Here is a 16,119-nt window from a genome sequence, read left to right on the forward strand (position 1 = left end):
AGTCCGTTTCCATCTTCTCTCTGTCAGAGAGAACAGAATCAAACGGTTTGTTCCTCTTGATGTTTTACAAAGAAAACCTGTTAACGCTGTGTGTTTTACATCTTTCTGTTTCTCTGCGTTGCTTCAGGTTAGAAATCATAATTATGGAAGTTTCGTGACTTATTTTTAGTTTTTTACCCATAGTGTTTAAAATATATCTGACACTGGCCTGCAGCTGGAGTCCATTCAGCCAGACAGACTCATTTAGTCTTGTATGTGGCTCCATAATGGTCCATGTGATGAGCCCCCGTGTCACTGCCCACCCGCTCGCTGATAGCCCACTGGTCACTCACCAGCTCTCTCATTTTCTCATTGCAGGCCTTTGAAGCCCAAGACTGAAATTAAAGATCTCCAGATATAATTCTTCCCTGCAGCTTCTTTTTCCCGTCTGCTCGGCAGTTAAAACTTCACAGACGCGTCGAGTTCTGTGAAGGATTGTGCAGAGACTGTCTCTACTTTATCGTATTCACAGAAATGCACACGTATCTGCTCTGACCCTTTTCTAATATATATATATATATATATATATTTATTTATTTATTTAAATGTGTAATTACAAGCGTTTTTCAAATGAACAAGCTTGTATTTTATCGAACATAAGATGGTTTTATGGAACCATATTACTGTGCACACAAAATATTTGAACAAGCTGGGCAAGACGAGTAACTTTTACTGTGCTCCGTACTAGCTACAAATCTTAATCCTTCCCAAATAACCCAGTAAAATATATCTCGTGCCTGCAGTGCATTTCCTGAAAGTCTAATATAGGAGCTATTGATTGAATTTGGAGGCCTGCTTGATGGCTTTCATAATTGTTAATATTGATGGCACTGGGGAGTATTACATTGAAATTTGCAAGAATACAAGCAGTGAAATTACTTTCTGTCTCCTGCTGTGCCATTAAAAGCATTAAAGCGTATTTATGGACTGCACACGTTGTCATTTATTGTGTTTATGAATCAGCAGACGGTCTTGTCTGAAATATTCACGTGTTCGCTTCACGCTCAACGCTGTTCAGGAGGTCACGGACGTTCTTCTGCGCTGATAATTCAGATGTAGCAAATTTAAAGACGTTTTTAGGTTTGTCTTTGTGTGTAATAACAGATTTGGGATGCATTTACCAATATGCTCATTTTTAACAGGTATATTTTGAAACCACCTGAGAGAGCGACACCTGACGAGGTACATGTCATTAACCAATAAAAGAACGACAGATCAATTGTTTTTTACCGTTGAAGGTCCAGATGTGCATGTCTCCTGCTGCCTTTTGTCCCTGTTGCAGAGCAAAGACAGAGAATTGGAAAACCCCTCAGTCCATCTCTCTCTGTCTGTGCTGTTTGCATGATGACTTGGAAAAATAGGTACTAGGCTTTTTGGAGGATGGCTGCATCTAGACTCAAGAAAGATCACTATTGAAAATTAGGTTGCCACATCAAGATCCAAGATGGCCATGTGTGTGTGTGTGGGGGGGGGGGGGGGGGGGATTGGCCGCCCCAATGATTTGAAGAAGCTTTCTAGATTTTATATTGCCTTAAAGTGTAGTTTTCTAAAGTGATTGGGGTGGCCGAAGAATAATCTGTGTTGGCCAAGGCCACCATTGGCCACCCCAGAGTTCTGCCACTGCGCCTTAAAGTGGATAAAATTGTTATTTTTATTATTATTATTATTATTATTATTATTATTATTATTATTATTATTATTATTATTATTAATATTAATATTATTATTATTATTAATAATAATAATACTGCCTCTGCTTGCTAGGATCTGTCATTCTGCACCACCTTGGACAAGAAAAAAAAAAAAAACTTGATTCTTCTACACACTTGAATATCTTACACCAAAAACATTAAGGTGTACCTGCAGTCCCCGTTTAATTCCAAAAAAGCTCATCTTGAAAACTACAAACATTAACTATTCAGATCCCTCAGTGGGGGCGACATCTGCATACTACTTTTATTGTTAGATATTCAAACAAAATGTACTTTAAGCTGAGAGGGAACAGAGTTCTGTTCTGGTTCTGGTCAAACCTCGTGATATTGTATGAGAAGCGTTAGCACTCTGAAAAAAGGTTGAGAATGACTCTCAGCTACAGTCACTTCAATTTTAGCTCAAAATTGTTAAACCTGGCTGAGTTACTGTCAATTTTGTGTTGGCTAATGTCAATTTGCTGTGATGAACATTTTGACCTGGGGTGGCTCCAATCACTAATCCACACATACACACACAAATACACACACACAAAATGGATCCCAACCAACTCCAAAGGCAGTTGTTTTCAAAGTGCATTGAGGGTTTTACATAAAAGATCTGAAAAACCTCTATTGTCCAAACTGTGTCCATTCAAAGAGTTACCTGCAGCAGGTAAGATAATTACTGCTTATTCGCATAATCCCAATTCAAAAGATCTTAACTTCTTTCTGCTAATGGACTGGCTACATATTAGAGTAATATAATCACAATATAATAGTCAACAAGAGGGAGGACAATCAGAGTGGTTGTTAATCAAGCTGGATTTGTATTTTTTTATTTTTTTAAATCCACAAAATTATATATAAAATGATTTATACGTTCCATAAAAAATATGTCACATTATTTTAATTGCAAACGTTCATATTTAAAACCCTTACAACATAAACCAGAGCTAGTCAATTATCAGTCTTGGGCCACATCTGGCTCACGGGTGAGCTCGTTCCAGTCCACCGTACAATCCATTTGAAATAAAACTAGATTTAAAACAGAAAAAAATCTGCAAGAGAAAGCTTTTAAAATCAAAGTGATCCTTGTATATAAATGATCAAAGATACAAATAACCCAGTCCTCCTGCCAATGAGGTAATTTTTAAAAAAAAGTACATTTTTAAATTGCATTCATCAAAAAAATAATAATGGTCAAATGTCCAGGCTCTGAACTGCTGGTTTTTACTAAACATGCCCCGCTGAGCAATAGAGTTGAATAGCCCTGACATAAACTGTAATTTATTTACAGTGAAGTATATATTTTACTCTGAAAAATGTATTATTAGATATTACTTTATATTAATTTTGTACAGAAATATTATTCACCTTCAATATCCCTCAACTGATGTGTAGAAAAGCAAATAGACAAATACATTATGAAGGATCAGAGGATGTTGGAGTCGACTATGGAAAAATAAAATTAAAACAAAATACTGCGACAAACGAAAACACACTCAGAGAAATGTATAGGGCCATAGCAGAGCACCCCCACAGCTGAGACATAAAATAAAAAGAATAAAAGGAAACATTTATATAATTATTCTTAGTGGAGAAACAAGTCCACTCTCCTGCACACCCAAGCTGTCCAAGTGAACTGATGACGCAGTTGCAGCTTTAGTATTCTAATAAAGAAAGATTCTATTCTGTGATCGTTTTGTGTGTGTGTGTGTGTCAAACCTGGAGCATCTCTAACTACGTTCAAGGAGCTGCCGAGGCTATTCAAGGCTGGATTTAAATTTAACACGGCGATGGTGAGGGAACATCAAGAATCTGTTAGTTCTTCAAATGGCAGAACATGTAGCTTTATGAATTCTCTTTCTCTGAACCTAAGCTGTAATTAGAAGGCAAAATTAAATACTTTTACTTTTTTGTTCTTTAGGTATAGAGACAATACTCTCATCCTTTGAGTTTTGATTAAAAACACACAAAGGTGCTGTTTAAATGTTTCTTGATCACCATCAGCTTCTCACTATAGAAACTGTTCCAACTAAAGCAGGAGTCTGCAACCTGCGGCTCTGGAGCCACGTGTGGCTCTGTGGTCCCTTCGCAGCGGCTCTTTCAGGCTTTGACCAAAACTAAAATAAAACTGGATTTTATTTAAACTATTACCAACAAAGAAGTGCTACTTTTAGCAGATTTCTTGTCATTTTCAAATATGAGAAGAATAGTACAAATACAAGGCGTAGTTTGTTAGCCACTTTAAGTCAACTTCCAGTCTCACAGCGTAATATTTGTCTCAAAACCACCAGAATGTTTTGGAATACCATGTTTTTCGGACTATAAGGCGCACCTTACGTACTTTTGCTGGTTGTGCTTACTGACCTCGCTGATTTTATGTGGTACATCTGAACAATGTTGAGTTATTGTGAATGAGTTGAATAAAGTTTGACTTATCTGTTTTGTTTCACTTAATGTGCATGATAATCCAAAAAAATACGGTATCTTTAAGACAAGCTGCTGAGAAGGAATATGGTGGCTTTGATAACACTAAGAATAAAACACAAAAAACAAAGTCAAAGTACATAAAAGTGTTTATTTTTCTTTAAAAATGTGACTGTATATCCAACAAACTGGCCTAATTTTATACTGTCTTTAACTCTATGCTTTAAGTAGGATACTTAAGTCTTCAACATTTAAGAGAACTCACATCGGCCTGCAGAGTTCAGTGTTTTAACTTTTATAAAATAGGTTAAAATTTTTTTTTTATTATTTTACATAAATCTGGTCTTTTCTTTTGTATTAACATGTAAAAATATCCATCCATTATCTTTACCCGTTTATTCCATTTTGGGTCACGGGGGTCGCTGGTGCCCATGTCCAGCAATCACTGTGCGAGGGGCGGGGTACACCCTGGACGGGTCGCAAGTCCATCACAGACACATAGAGACAAACGAGACAAACAACCATTCACTCTCTCACTCACACCTAGGGACAATTTAGAGTTACCAATCAGCCTAACATGCATGTTTTTGGTCTGTGGGAAGAAACCGGAGTACCCGGAGAAAACCCACGCATGCACGGAGAGAACATGCAAACTCCACCCAGAAAGGCCCCTGGACCGGGGTTTGAACCAAGGACCTTCTCGCTGAGAGGCAGCAGCTCTACCATTTGCGCCACCGTGCTGCCCCATGTAAAAATATCAAGTAATATTAATAATAGTTAGACATTTTTCAATTTATATCACCCCCACTGTCGGGAAAAGCCATCTCCAACACACTTGTAGTGGTCCATGGGCCACCAGTTGACAGTATACAGTTGTAGCAGGTTTTCCAGACATCGTAATTAATAAGCAAAGTGGCAAAAATGACTCTTTATATTGTAAAGGTTGCAAACCCCTGAACTAAACCATAGGAACAAACCTTGACAGGCTTTAAAAACTCATTTGATCTCATTTTCAACAGCCAGCTTCTTAAAATTTCAGTAAAGAGCAACAAAGTGTTGCCTTCAGTGTCACTCCTTAATAATTTTATGCTAATAGGCTTCTGGTAAATAAATTGTAAAATATAAACAGAAGTTAATAGGTCACATCAGAAAGCATGAGTCACTCAGCTAACTCTTCTAATGATGTATTCTTTAAAAAATAAAGAAATTGGTCGCTGTAGGCAGTAGTGGGGAATAGCCTGAACATGACGCAGTCTGCATTTAAAATTGTCCACTCTAGGCTTTTGTACATTTACTTTGCGTTCATTTACATTGTGCAAAGAAAAGATCATTTCCTACAAATCCTTTTCTTTTTCTTGTCATCACCCGGCGTTTCTTTATTAAGATATCAACTTTGTTTACAAGTATGAGTGTGTGATTACTTGCAGTGAAAAGCCCAGGCATGGCTGCCGTAAAAAGTAACCACACTTTTTTTTATTTGTTATTTACAGGCTGCACTTTGGGGGTGCAGTGTTGTGGAATCGTTCACTCTACAAGAGTCTGGATTTAATGATTCTGGCTCAGATGACAGGAGGAATGACAGACAATAGGAATACACAAACCACTCGTTTGCTTTATTGGATGCTGAGTCATGGAGTGTCCCGTGAAGAGAAATGAGCAGGTGTGTCTCCTCTGGGTTTCTTCGTACTCCGAGCACCAGCACATCATGGAGGATCAAGAACAAACTGCATGAGATAGTGAATATTGTTATTTTAAAGTCTTTTACAAAAAGTCTTTTACAAAAGCATAAGATGATCTTAGTCCAAGATTTGTTTCGATCTAAACCCTGAAGTAAAACAGCGCTGTTCCTTCAAGACAGACAAGATCACCTTGCATTCATCATCCATCGATCTATCCAACTGTCCATCCATTCATCTATCTATCATCCATCCATCTGTTCATCCATCTGTCCATCCTTCCATCCATTTCTTTATCCATCCATCAATCATCTGTACGTTGATCCATCTGTCTGTCCATCTATCCATTCATCTGTCCATCCATCTGCCTGTCCGTCTATCCATTCATCTGTCCATCCATCCATCCATTTCTTTATCCATCCATCAAACATCTGTACGTTGATCCATCTGTCTGTCCATCTATTCATCCATCCAGCTGTACATCCATCTGTCCATCAATTCATTCATCCAGCCATCCATCCATCCATCCATCCATCAATCATCTGTACGTTGATCCATCTGTCTGTCCATCCATTCATCTGTACATCCATCTGTCCATCCATTCATCCATCCATCCATCCATCAATCATTTGTACATCGATCCGTCTGTCCATCTACCCATTCATCTGTCTGTCCATTTATCCATTCATCTGTCCATCCATCTGTCCATCCATCGATCCATCCATCTGTCCATCCATCCATCCCTCCAGCTTTACATTCATCTGTTCATCCATCCATCTATCCATCCATCTGTCCTTCCATCTGTCCATCCATCCATTGTCCATGCATCTTTCTGTCCATCCATCCATCCATCCATCCATCCAGCTTTACATTCATCTGTTCATCCATCCATCCATCCATCCATCTATCCATCCATCTGTCCAGCCATCCATTCATCTATCCATCCATCTGTCCGTCCATTATCTTTTACCTGCTTCTTCCTTTTCAGGTCACGGGGGTCACTGATGTCCATATCCAGCAGTCACTGTGTGAGAGGTGGAGGACACCCTGGACAGGTATCCAGTCCATCACAGGGACACATGGAGACAAACAACCATTCACTCTCTCATTCACACCTAGAGACATTTTAGAGTTACCAATCAGTCTAACATGAATGTTTTTGGTCTGTGTGAGGAAACCAGAGTGCCTGGAGAAAACCCACGCATGCACGGAGAGAACATGCAAACCCCACCCAGAATGGTCCCTGGCCAGGATTCGATCCGGCGACCTTATCGCTGTGAGGCAACAGCTCTCCCATTTGAGCCACAGTACCGCCCAAGTTAAACTTTTATAATTCTAAAATCTTGTGCATATTCATGTGGATCTGCATTCAAAGTAATCCTTTTTTTTTTTTTTTACTTAAAGAAATTCATAGCTCAAACCGTGTTTTCTATGTGTTAAATCTTAAGACAGATGCTGAAGTCAGTTATATTAACGCAATTCATCAAACGAGGCAGGACTGTAGCATTTTCTCCAAATTATGGAGCACAAACACTAAACTGCTCAAAATTAGATTCAATTCTTTCTCGTTCAGCAACTTCAATAAAATGAATATTCTTCAAAATCCCACCGAATTTATTCTGTTTAGCTATAGGCAATAAAAAGTGTTATAACAAACCAGAAGGCATTATACTCCATCATTTACAAGTGAAAGCAGATTCTATTTATAAATTTAAATTGATTGGATTGGAAGCAAAATCACCCTTGACACACAAACACACACACACATAATGACAATAGCTCACCATCTGTAGCTTCAGAGCAAACCCTTCTGCTGAATTTGGCCTATTTTTATCAGTGATGAGTGAAATAAATGTGGCTCGTTGGAATCGGAAAGGTGCTGTGATCATAAAGCCATGAGTGATTTAGTGATGCCTGAAAGCGACATCAGAATGATAATTTAGTTTACGTGTGTGGGATGTCTGCTAGCTGCAGTCAGAGCAGAAACATCCACATTTTAACAGCCTGGCAGCCAAAGCTGCATTTATTAACCTATCTGGGCATTAGCGAGGCAAAGTGGCTCAAAAATGACTGCGCTGATAGTTAAAACCATGTAACTTAACGAGCGCTGCCATGCATGTGATCCATCTCATTATCTCCAGAGTTGAGATTTTTATCCTGCTGCCAGTGCAAAAGTGCCTTTGTGCTGAGATGTAGCTGCTGGATCCACATTTGCAGAGATAATGCAACTGCACACTTGTGCACAGCTTCAACGAGAGCTCAGAGACAGGAAAGTCATGGGTGAAGGGATTAGAGTGGCCTTCCATGTTGGAAATCTAATAAAAATATTTTAAAAACAATGTGATGTAAAGCTATTTTATACATACCTAGACTTACTGTCATTTTTTTTCTTTATGTAATATTTAAAATGATCGCCACTCACTCAAGCAAGAAAAAAACCATACCATACCGTTTTATTTATAGAGCACTTAAAACAGCAACAAGGCCAACCAAAGTGCGGTAACCAGTTTGACTTTTTTTTTTTTTTGCATTTATTATTGGATATATCGCTTTGACACTAGCCAGTTTTAGTCATTTTGTGTGGAAAAGAAACACAAAGTAACTGCTGAGATTATCAGAGATTGGTTTGCTCTCTTTGTAGGAATCAGTGGCATTTTTTAAAAAGCTCCCTGAAGAGAACAGTTATCCAAAGTCTGTCTCAGCCCTTCAATAATGCAAGATGCTGATGCTGCGACTGGAAGAGAACAGGATTTAGGGATGGAGGATAGAGTATTTACATCTATGTTAAAAAAAAAGGTGACAAAGTGCACATTTGAGATGAAATGCCAGTTTTGTGTTTTACCTCTGTTTAAGGATTACAAAAAAAAAAGACATTTTACATTTAGATGGATAAAAAGCATTTATGGTTGCTCACAGAAAGGATTTTTGAGATTTTGTTTGTTTTAGTTTTCATTGCTTAAAATCTAAAACTGTATTTTTGTCTACCCAATAAAACACCAAGGGCCTTGTGCAAAGACTTGCATGGATTTTCTACTGAAACATGAGGCATGCTTAAACTGAGAACAAAAATCTAATTCATGAAATGGTAAATGGACTGTACTTATATAGCGCCTTTATATCTGAGCAAGATACTCAAAGTGCTTTACAACACAATTTGTGCCTCATTGACCCATTCATACAGCACTCTACTAGATCTGTACAAAGAATCAGAATCTGTAAAGACTAATCAGCGCTTTAGATCACATTCAAACACCAATGGGACACACATCGGAGGCGATGAGGGGTTCAGTGTCTTGCCCAGGGACACTTGGGCATGTGACTGCTGGTGGTATCAAACCAGCACTCCCATTGGAGGATGACTGCTCTAACCACTCAGCCACAGCTGCCCCTCGATGGTGTGTACGCATGACTTCAAGCACATTTTCCTTTGTGTACATGCTGGTCAACATGTAACTGAGCGCACAAGACACCTTCCTTGACACGCCTCAGTTTAGATGCAAACATGTCAGATATCATGACAGATGCCAGGGGAGCACTTCTAATGCCCCGCCTACATTTTTAAACGAAAACATAGCTTTTCAGTCGTGTACAGAACACGCTTGTTTTCTCTGAACCCGAGTCTTTTTGAATCCAGGTCTCTGAGTGAATGTTTCTGGAGACACGCCCACCCCGCATTCCGCGTGAGTTGGTGAACAGTAACAAAGGCAGGTAGCTGAGGGCTGTTTGCGCTGCTCACCTTTTTTAACATGTGGAAGCAAATCAACCTCATCCTAGGTCCAAACCAACATTCCTGTAGTCACCATATAGTATGTAACTGTTTATGTGCTTGAGAATGAGCTGACTTCACTTTTTCACACCTCGATGAAACCAAAAATGACAGCAACAGTGACCTGTGACGCTAGCTATACAATAATTAAAAGTTTCATAAGATGGTTTGGGGGTCATGCCCACCTTGTCTTCTGTGCACGTATTCGCCAATCATAACGCACAGTGTTTGGGAATTTTTGATTAAAGTTTTATGGATGTTTTTAACTGCTATGGCTGAGAATGGGGCAGCACAATGGTGCAACTGGGAGAGCTGCTGCCTCTCAGCACTCAGGTCCCTGGTTCAAATCCTGGTCCGCGAGCCTTCTGGGTGGAGTTTGCATGTTCTCTACATGCACGCGTGGGTTTTCTTCGGGTGCTCCGTTTTCCAGACCAAAAACATGCATGTTAGGCTGATTGGTAACTCTAAATTGTCCCTAGGTGCGAGTGAGAGAGTGAATGGTTATTTGTCTCTATGTGGCCCTGTGATGGACTTGCAACCTGTCCAGGGTGTACCCTGCCCCTCGCACAATGATTGCCAGACATTGGCACCGGCGACCCCCGTAACCCAAAATGGAAGAAGCGGGTAAAAGATAAAGGATGGATGGATGGCTAAGAATGCTAATTGCTCATGAGCCACGTGTTTGAGTTAGCAGAGAGAGCTGGATGAGGAGCTGATTTGGTACTGCAGGTGCAGCTGGCAGTCCAAGGTTGCCTCTGAGTATGACTCTGAGCTTGGAGCTGATAAGCATATAAAAACAAACCACGCACACTGCCCGTGGCAGATTCTCTTAACTGAGCTCCATGCATATTCTGTTGTACATCTGTGTAAACTGTTGCGATAATCTGTCCTTGCAAGTAAAACCGGTACAAAAATCTTCTCCCGTCATCGAGTGTGGCTTCTTTTGAGCAAGTAAGATAAATAGAGGACATTTTATCTAACACACACTTCATCTTACAATTCAGTACATACAATAGTTTGGGTCCTAATACTATCATTTTAAAGCAACAGTTATTCTTATCTGGCAACCTTGTCTGGCATGGAAATTTGGCAGATTCAACTAGCAGCAACTGTGGTTTGTGTCAAATTGGATTTTTTTTTCAGAATCAACAGGAAACATGCATTTGTTTCTAGAGATTGTTCCATTGTAAACTGGGTTTTAAGTTGAAACTCAAATTTCATTCATTTACTGTCAACACAGAGCCAATTAAGGATTTGGTAGAACCATAAACATGTGATACTAATGGACACATTGTCTCCACTGCTCTTGTTTTGAACCTGAAGTAGCTTTACAAAACCTGCCATGTTGCATTTTTGGAACCAGCGTCTGGTGATGTGGGGCTTTTTGCATTGCCTATTCCCCTTCACCCAATCATGGTGTTACATTAGCTTTTTTCACAAAACATAAAATATAGAATTCCAGCTAATCATGTTAGAAAAATGTATGTTTGTACACATTAGAAACATTAATTGGGGTGTGTTTCAATTTTGCAACAATGGCAATGTCCTGTTAGCTTTTACTGGAATTGGTCATAAGGGTAATTGGTCTCATTCTGGCTTCAACTTCTGGGTTCCAGTCTGAGCTCTACTTATACAGCCAGTTTTAGGGTAGAACGTTCTCAAACTGTTGTTTAACGAGCAAAACAATATTTCAGTCACTTTAACCACTGACTGGTAGTAATGCCATGAAGACTGGGTAATATTTAGAGGTGCAGGATCCACGCACATCAGAAGGAATAACTTAAAGAAAATTAAATATATTTTCTTAAAAATAACCCTCCATTCTGCATCCAGCAAGCTGCCAGTCTGTTCCCAACAATTCTCTTCAACAGAACAAAATAACTGTGAGTTGAATCAGGCCACTTCCTCACAATGTGGGTTAATTGCACTCCTCACCATGTTGCTGTCCAACAACAGCCACAAATTAAACAGGATTGTCTTTAGACACCTTAAGGGGCTTATGAGCCAATCGCTATAGTGAGACAGAAAAACTCCATCTTTGAACGCATGCTCTTTTTACATTATGTCATTTAAAACATTTTAATGGGCTAAAGACATTGTTGGTAAAAAAGTATTTTCTGCACGTTTCACTTGCATATATAATTATACACCATGTGCCTCAATTGTGTTCACGTCATTAACAATTCTCTAGAAGACCTTATAAGTGTTGACAATGGACCATTTACTGTAGAAACATGCATACACAAACCATGAGTTGCCACGGTTACACAGTTTCATAGTCAAGTTTTACATAGAAAGGTTTATACAGTTTGTGCATTCACCCTTTGTACATGAGTCCCTGGGTTATGTATCAACTTTAACACCGCTAAGAAAAAACAAAGTTTACATCGATAAACCTTTTTCAGACCTCTGGATTGTTTTAGTGACAACAGCAACATTTGGGGAAGAGATGTTTTAAACCTGCACAGTACAAGTCCCTCGTAGGAGAGTCTGTTACTCCTGAAACTACATAGAAATGTCAAGAATTATCCATAGATGTCTCATTAAGATGTTGAATAGTTGAAGCTTCCATTGTTACTTGTTTATGTCTCCCATCAGGCAAAGAGTGCAACTGACAGCGAATCCTGGTAAAAGTTCAATTGACTTTTGATTCATTTCACTTTATTAAAGCTCGTGAAAAAAAAAAAAATACTTACACAGCATTTAAGGAATTGTCATTAAATACACATCATGCATTCTACATTTTGAAAGCCAGACTGCAAAACTCTATGGTTAAGTTTGTTTTTTAGTCCTTTTGAAGCACCGTGGTTGTGGGAGCCAGTCACTGGGGAAGTATCTCTTCAATTTGTCCTACTTTGTGCTATCAGAAGACGGAGATGGTTAGATAGCTCGTATGATATTTGGGGGGGGGCTTTTCTAAAGACCCACTGAGACTTTAAACTCTCCAGGACTTTTTTTTTATTTTTTATTTTCTCCTTGGGGTGCACATTGGAAATGTCAAAATGTCATTTTCTCTTTCTTTGATTCATATTTGCAGGAAGCGATAACACGCTGTCAATAATAAAACATAAAAAAAAACACTGTAGGGTTGAACCACCTTCTCTAACCTTCATGTAAGTCTGTTCGCCGAGGAGATTAACGGCTTCGTGCGGTTCAGTGTTAGCTTCTCTGTGCTGCGAGGTCTTTTCTAAAACGTCCTGTATGAACTTTCTTCTGTTTAAAATCCACATGCATTAGTTGCTTTTTTAGCATTTCCTAAAGCCCTCTAGCTTGTAGGATGTGGCTCCGTTAAAATGAAGTAGTGAGTTGCACAGACTTCTCGGAGCTGCAGAATATATTACTTTTGTTACAGTGCTTATATCTGCAAATCATCCGTAATCATTTGCACCCCTGCCTGAGATAAATTCCACGATATTACCAGCCTGAGTGTTTACTAAGATAATTACGGACCTCTGGATTCAGGATGGGGCGTTGCAGTGATCAGTAATTTCTTTATTAAAGTTTAACTGAATGTTATTAAATGCTGAGGGGAATCTGTGGTGGTCCAGCAGAGCTGTTTCCAGGTGGTAAAATGTCAACATTTGAGTTATGATGTCCTTTGATTTATAAGTTTTTGTGTTAATAAATCAACTCTTATTCATGGTTTCTTAGTGGTCTTGGAGATGATCAGTTTTCAATGCAGGAAAAGTAGTTCTGCATAAACACTGTCTGCTCTCCAGGGGGACACATTTAGGAGGAGCCCACTGCATACTTTGTGTTTCTCTGCTGAAGACCTGAATTCCTGTTTGGCTCAGCAGCACTTTGCCAAAGTTCTTCTATAGTTTTTGAGCTTAGAACTGCAGCTTTGTGACAGCTCACATTAGGTCACCAACACGACAGATGTCACGTTGCGTAAATCAGTGTTTGCATCTGTACCGGAGCGATGCCAGAATGTGAGACTGAAGCAAATTAGGCTCCCGCCCCACCCCGGGTTTCAGTGATATATGACACAATTTGGGTAAATAGGGCTTTTTATATGGCTTTAAAGTTGAAAATGGGTCCATTGGGTCCAAACGAATTGTAATGAATTAGGCTTTTATTTAAATTTTGTTCAATAAAACTGTGAGCAGGAAGCTTTAAATTGGATGCTGTGTTAGCTTAAAGAGCATTTCTGAGGATAAAACGATCCATTGAAAAATGATCTTAAAGTTTCCTGATGCGGTACTACGAGTTCTTACTTTACATATCTTTAACGAGCGGCAATGTCCTCCATTGCTAGAAGATTTTAATAGTGAATGTTTGTAGTTTTCAAACTGAGTGTTTTTCTGGAAGAGAAATGAACAGGGCATGCGAGTAAACCTTAATGTTTTTGGTGCAAGATATTCAAGTGGGTAGGAGTAACACTGTGTTTAAGAACAGAGGTAGTTTTTCTTTCCTGTCCGAGGTGGTGCAGAGTGATCCTGGTGAGTAGAGGGAGCACATTTATCTGCAACTAAATTCAATGGAAGAGCCAGAGGGAGGTCAGTGATGGCTTTAGCCTCCTTAAAATAATTTTGGTCCACCCCATCAGCCACTACACCACATGAAGCCTCATGCAAAAAAAGAAAGTTGTCCCGTTACTTATTTTTCAGATTTTCCTGCTCAAAAGGTTTGCATGTATTTGGTGGCCATCTTGTATTTCGTATTTTGACATGGAGACCCAATTTTTAAAAATGTGGGTTTTTTTTATATGCAGCAACACATCGAAATGGAAGTCGGTACCTCACTTATTTTTTAAGTTATCAGTCTCACAAGGTTCATATATATGATGGTGGTCATTTTGGATTTTGATGTGGCAACCTTATTTTCCAAAGAAACATTTCTTATGGTTAGATGTAGCCACACAGCAAAATACTGCCACAAATGACCCCAAAAGCAAACTTTCAGGGACCTTCGTGTAACTTTTGATTTCAGGACTTCCAGCAGTGTTTCTGTTCTGTATTTAAAATCTCTGCCTCCGTTTTATTGTATCCAACTCATAAAGCTGCAGTATGCTTTTTGTGCAGATATTAAACTGCACCTCTCTTCAAGTGTTTTCTGCATGATTTGGGTCAGAACTTGTGCTGGCCAGTGTACTGTTTCCCTTTTACTCATTCTTTTGTGTCGCTGGATGAGCGTCAGGTAATTTCCATGATTAAAGACCAAAAACCTTCATCTTAAACCTGCTTTTTTTGACGCCTGGCAACACATTTGTCTACTGCAGTAGAAAAGGGGACTTTAGTGAGATCCTGATCCACTGGAAAACCATGAAAAACTAAAGAATGGGTCACGTAATTCTAGCACCATATGAGTACTACTTAATGCAACTTTATTATATTAGTGTTTCTGCCTTTAGGCCTTCATCTAGATCAGTGTTCTCTAAAATGCATCAGAATGCTCTGGCAGTTTTCAGCTTTAATGCATTTTAGTGTCTATAACACAGGAGGCAGCAAAGTCTTTGTGTCTTACCGAATCCCCTTTAGTGCTTTGTTCCCACACATTAGTTTTGTCATGTTTTCATAATAATTTGACATATTTCATACATTCAATGTGGTAAGGTTGATCAAATTTGTTTTTAAAACTGTGAAATGAGAGGTAGAAGCTTTATCTGACTTCAGTTTCTGTTCATTATCTTGACACCTGGTCTAATTTTATAACTGGGATTAAAAATGTTCCTTTTTAAGACTTTTTTTAATATATGGTTTGCTTAGATTATCTTTGGTATTAGTATATATTTTTGAGGACATACTGATTGATTACTATGTTGTCTTTATTATACATGTTGTAGAGTAAAATATTAACCAAGTCCAGGCCAGACTCATTTTACCTGCACTGAGTAAAGTCATATTAAACATTAAATGAGGCCACAAGAACATGCTGGTGTCCAAACAGAGATGGTGGAGCTGAGCAGAGTCCAGTGCAGTAAAATGGATTCCACAAACCTGAATAATCAAAGGAGCCCAGAAGTTTCTGGATTTACAGTATGCTCCTATTTACATAGAAGTTTTAGAAAAACCTTGTCTAATTTCAGTAAAACAAAAACTCATGTTGCCCTGATACAAGGGCATTTCAGCTAATCAACTTTTCCAACAGTTGTTTAAACTCCTTCAAATAAAATTGGTATTTTTTTCTGGGCTTGAGATACAAATGAGTAATTTTCCAGCTCAATGGTTCCAGAAACATTGATCCTCATGTGCGACATTATGGCCTTGCAGCCAATGGGGACCTGTTTCCACCTGTGGCACAGAAACCTCTATACAAAGCTGGTCTTTAAAACATTATGATCTTTCCAGTGTATAAAATCAATTATTGCTGTTAGTGATCTTGAGTTTTCTCAAAATGTGTTTCTTTATTATCTTTACAACCTGAACCCAGTCGAGGTAGATAACTGCTGCTTTCAAATGTGCTGGACATTACTTCCTGGTAAATTCGAGTCATTCCACTTGCCTGTCACCTTGTGGATGCCCAGGATGTTGGGCTTTATGCAATTTACTGGCTGTGGCGCAGAGGTTAGAGAAGG

This window comes from Nematolebias whitei, chromosome 6, assembly GCF_014905685.2.
Source record: "Nematolebias whitei isolate Nwh7 chromosome 6, NemWhi1, whole genome shotgun sequence".
Taxonomy (NCBI): Eukaryota; Metazoa; Chordata; class Actinopteri; order Cyprinodontiformes; family Rivulidae; genus Nematolebias; species Nematolebias whitei.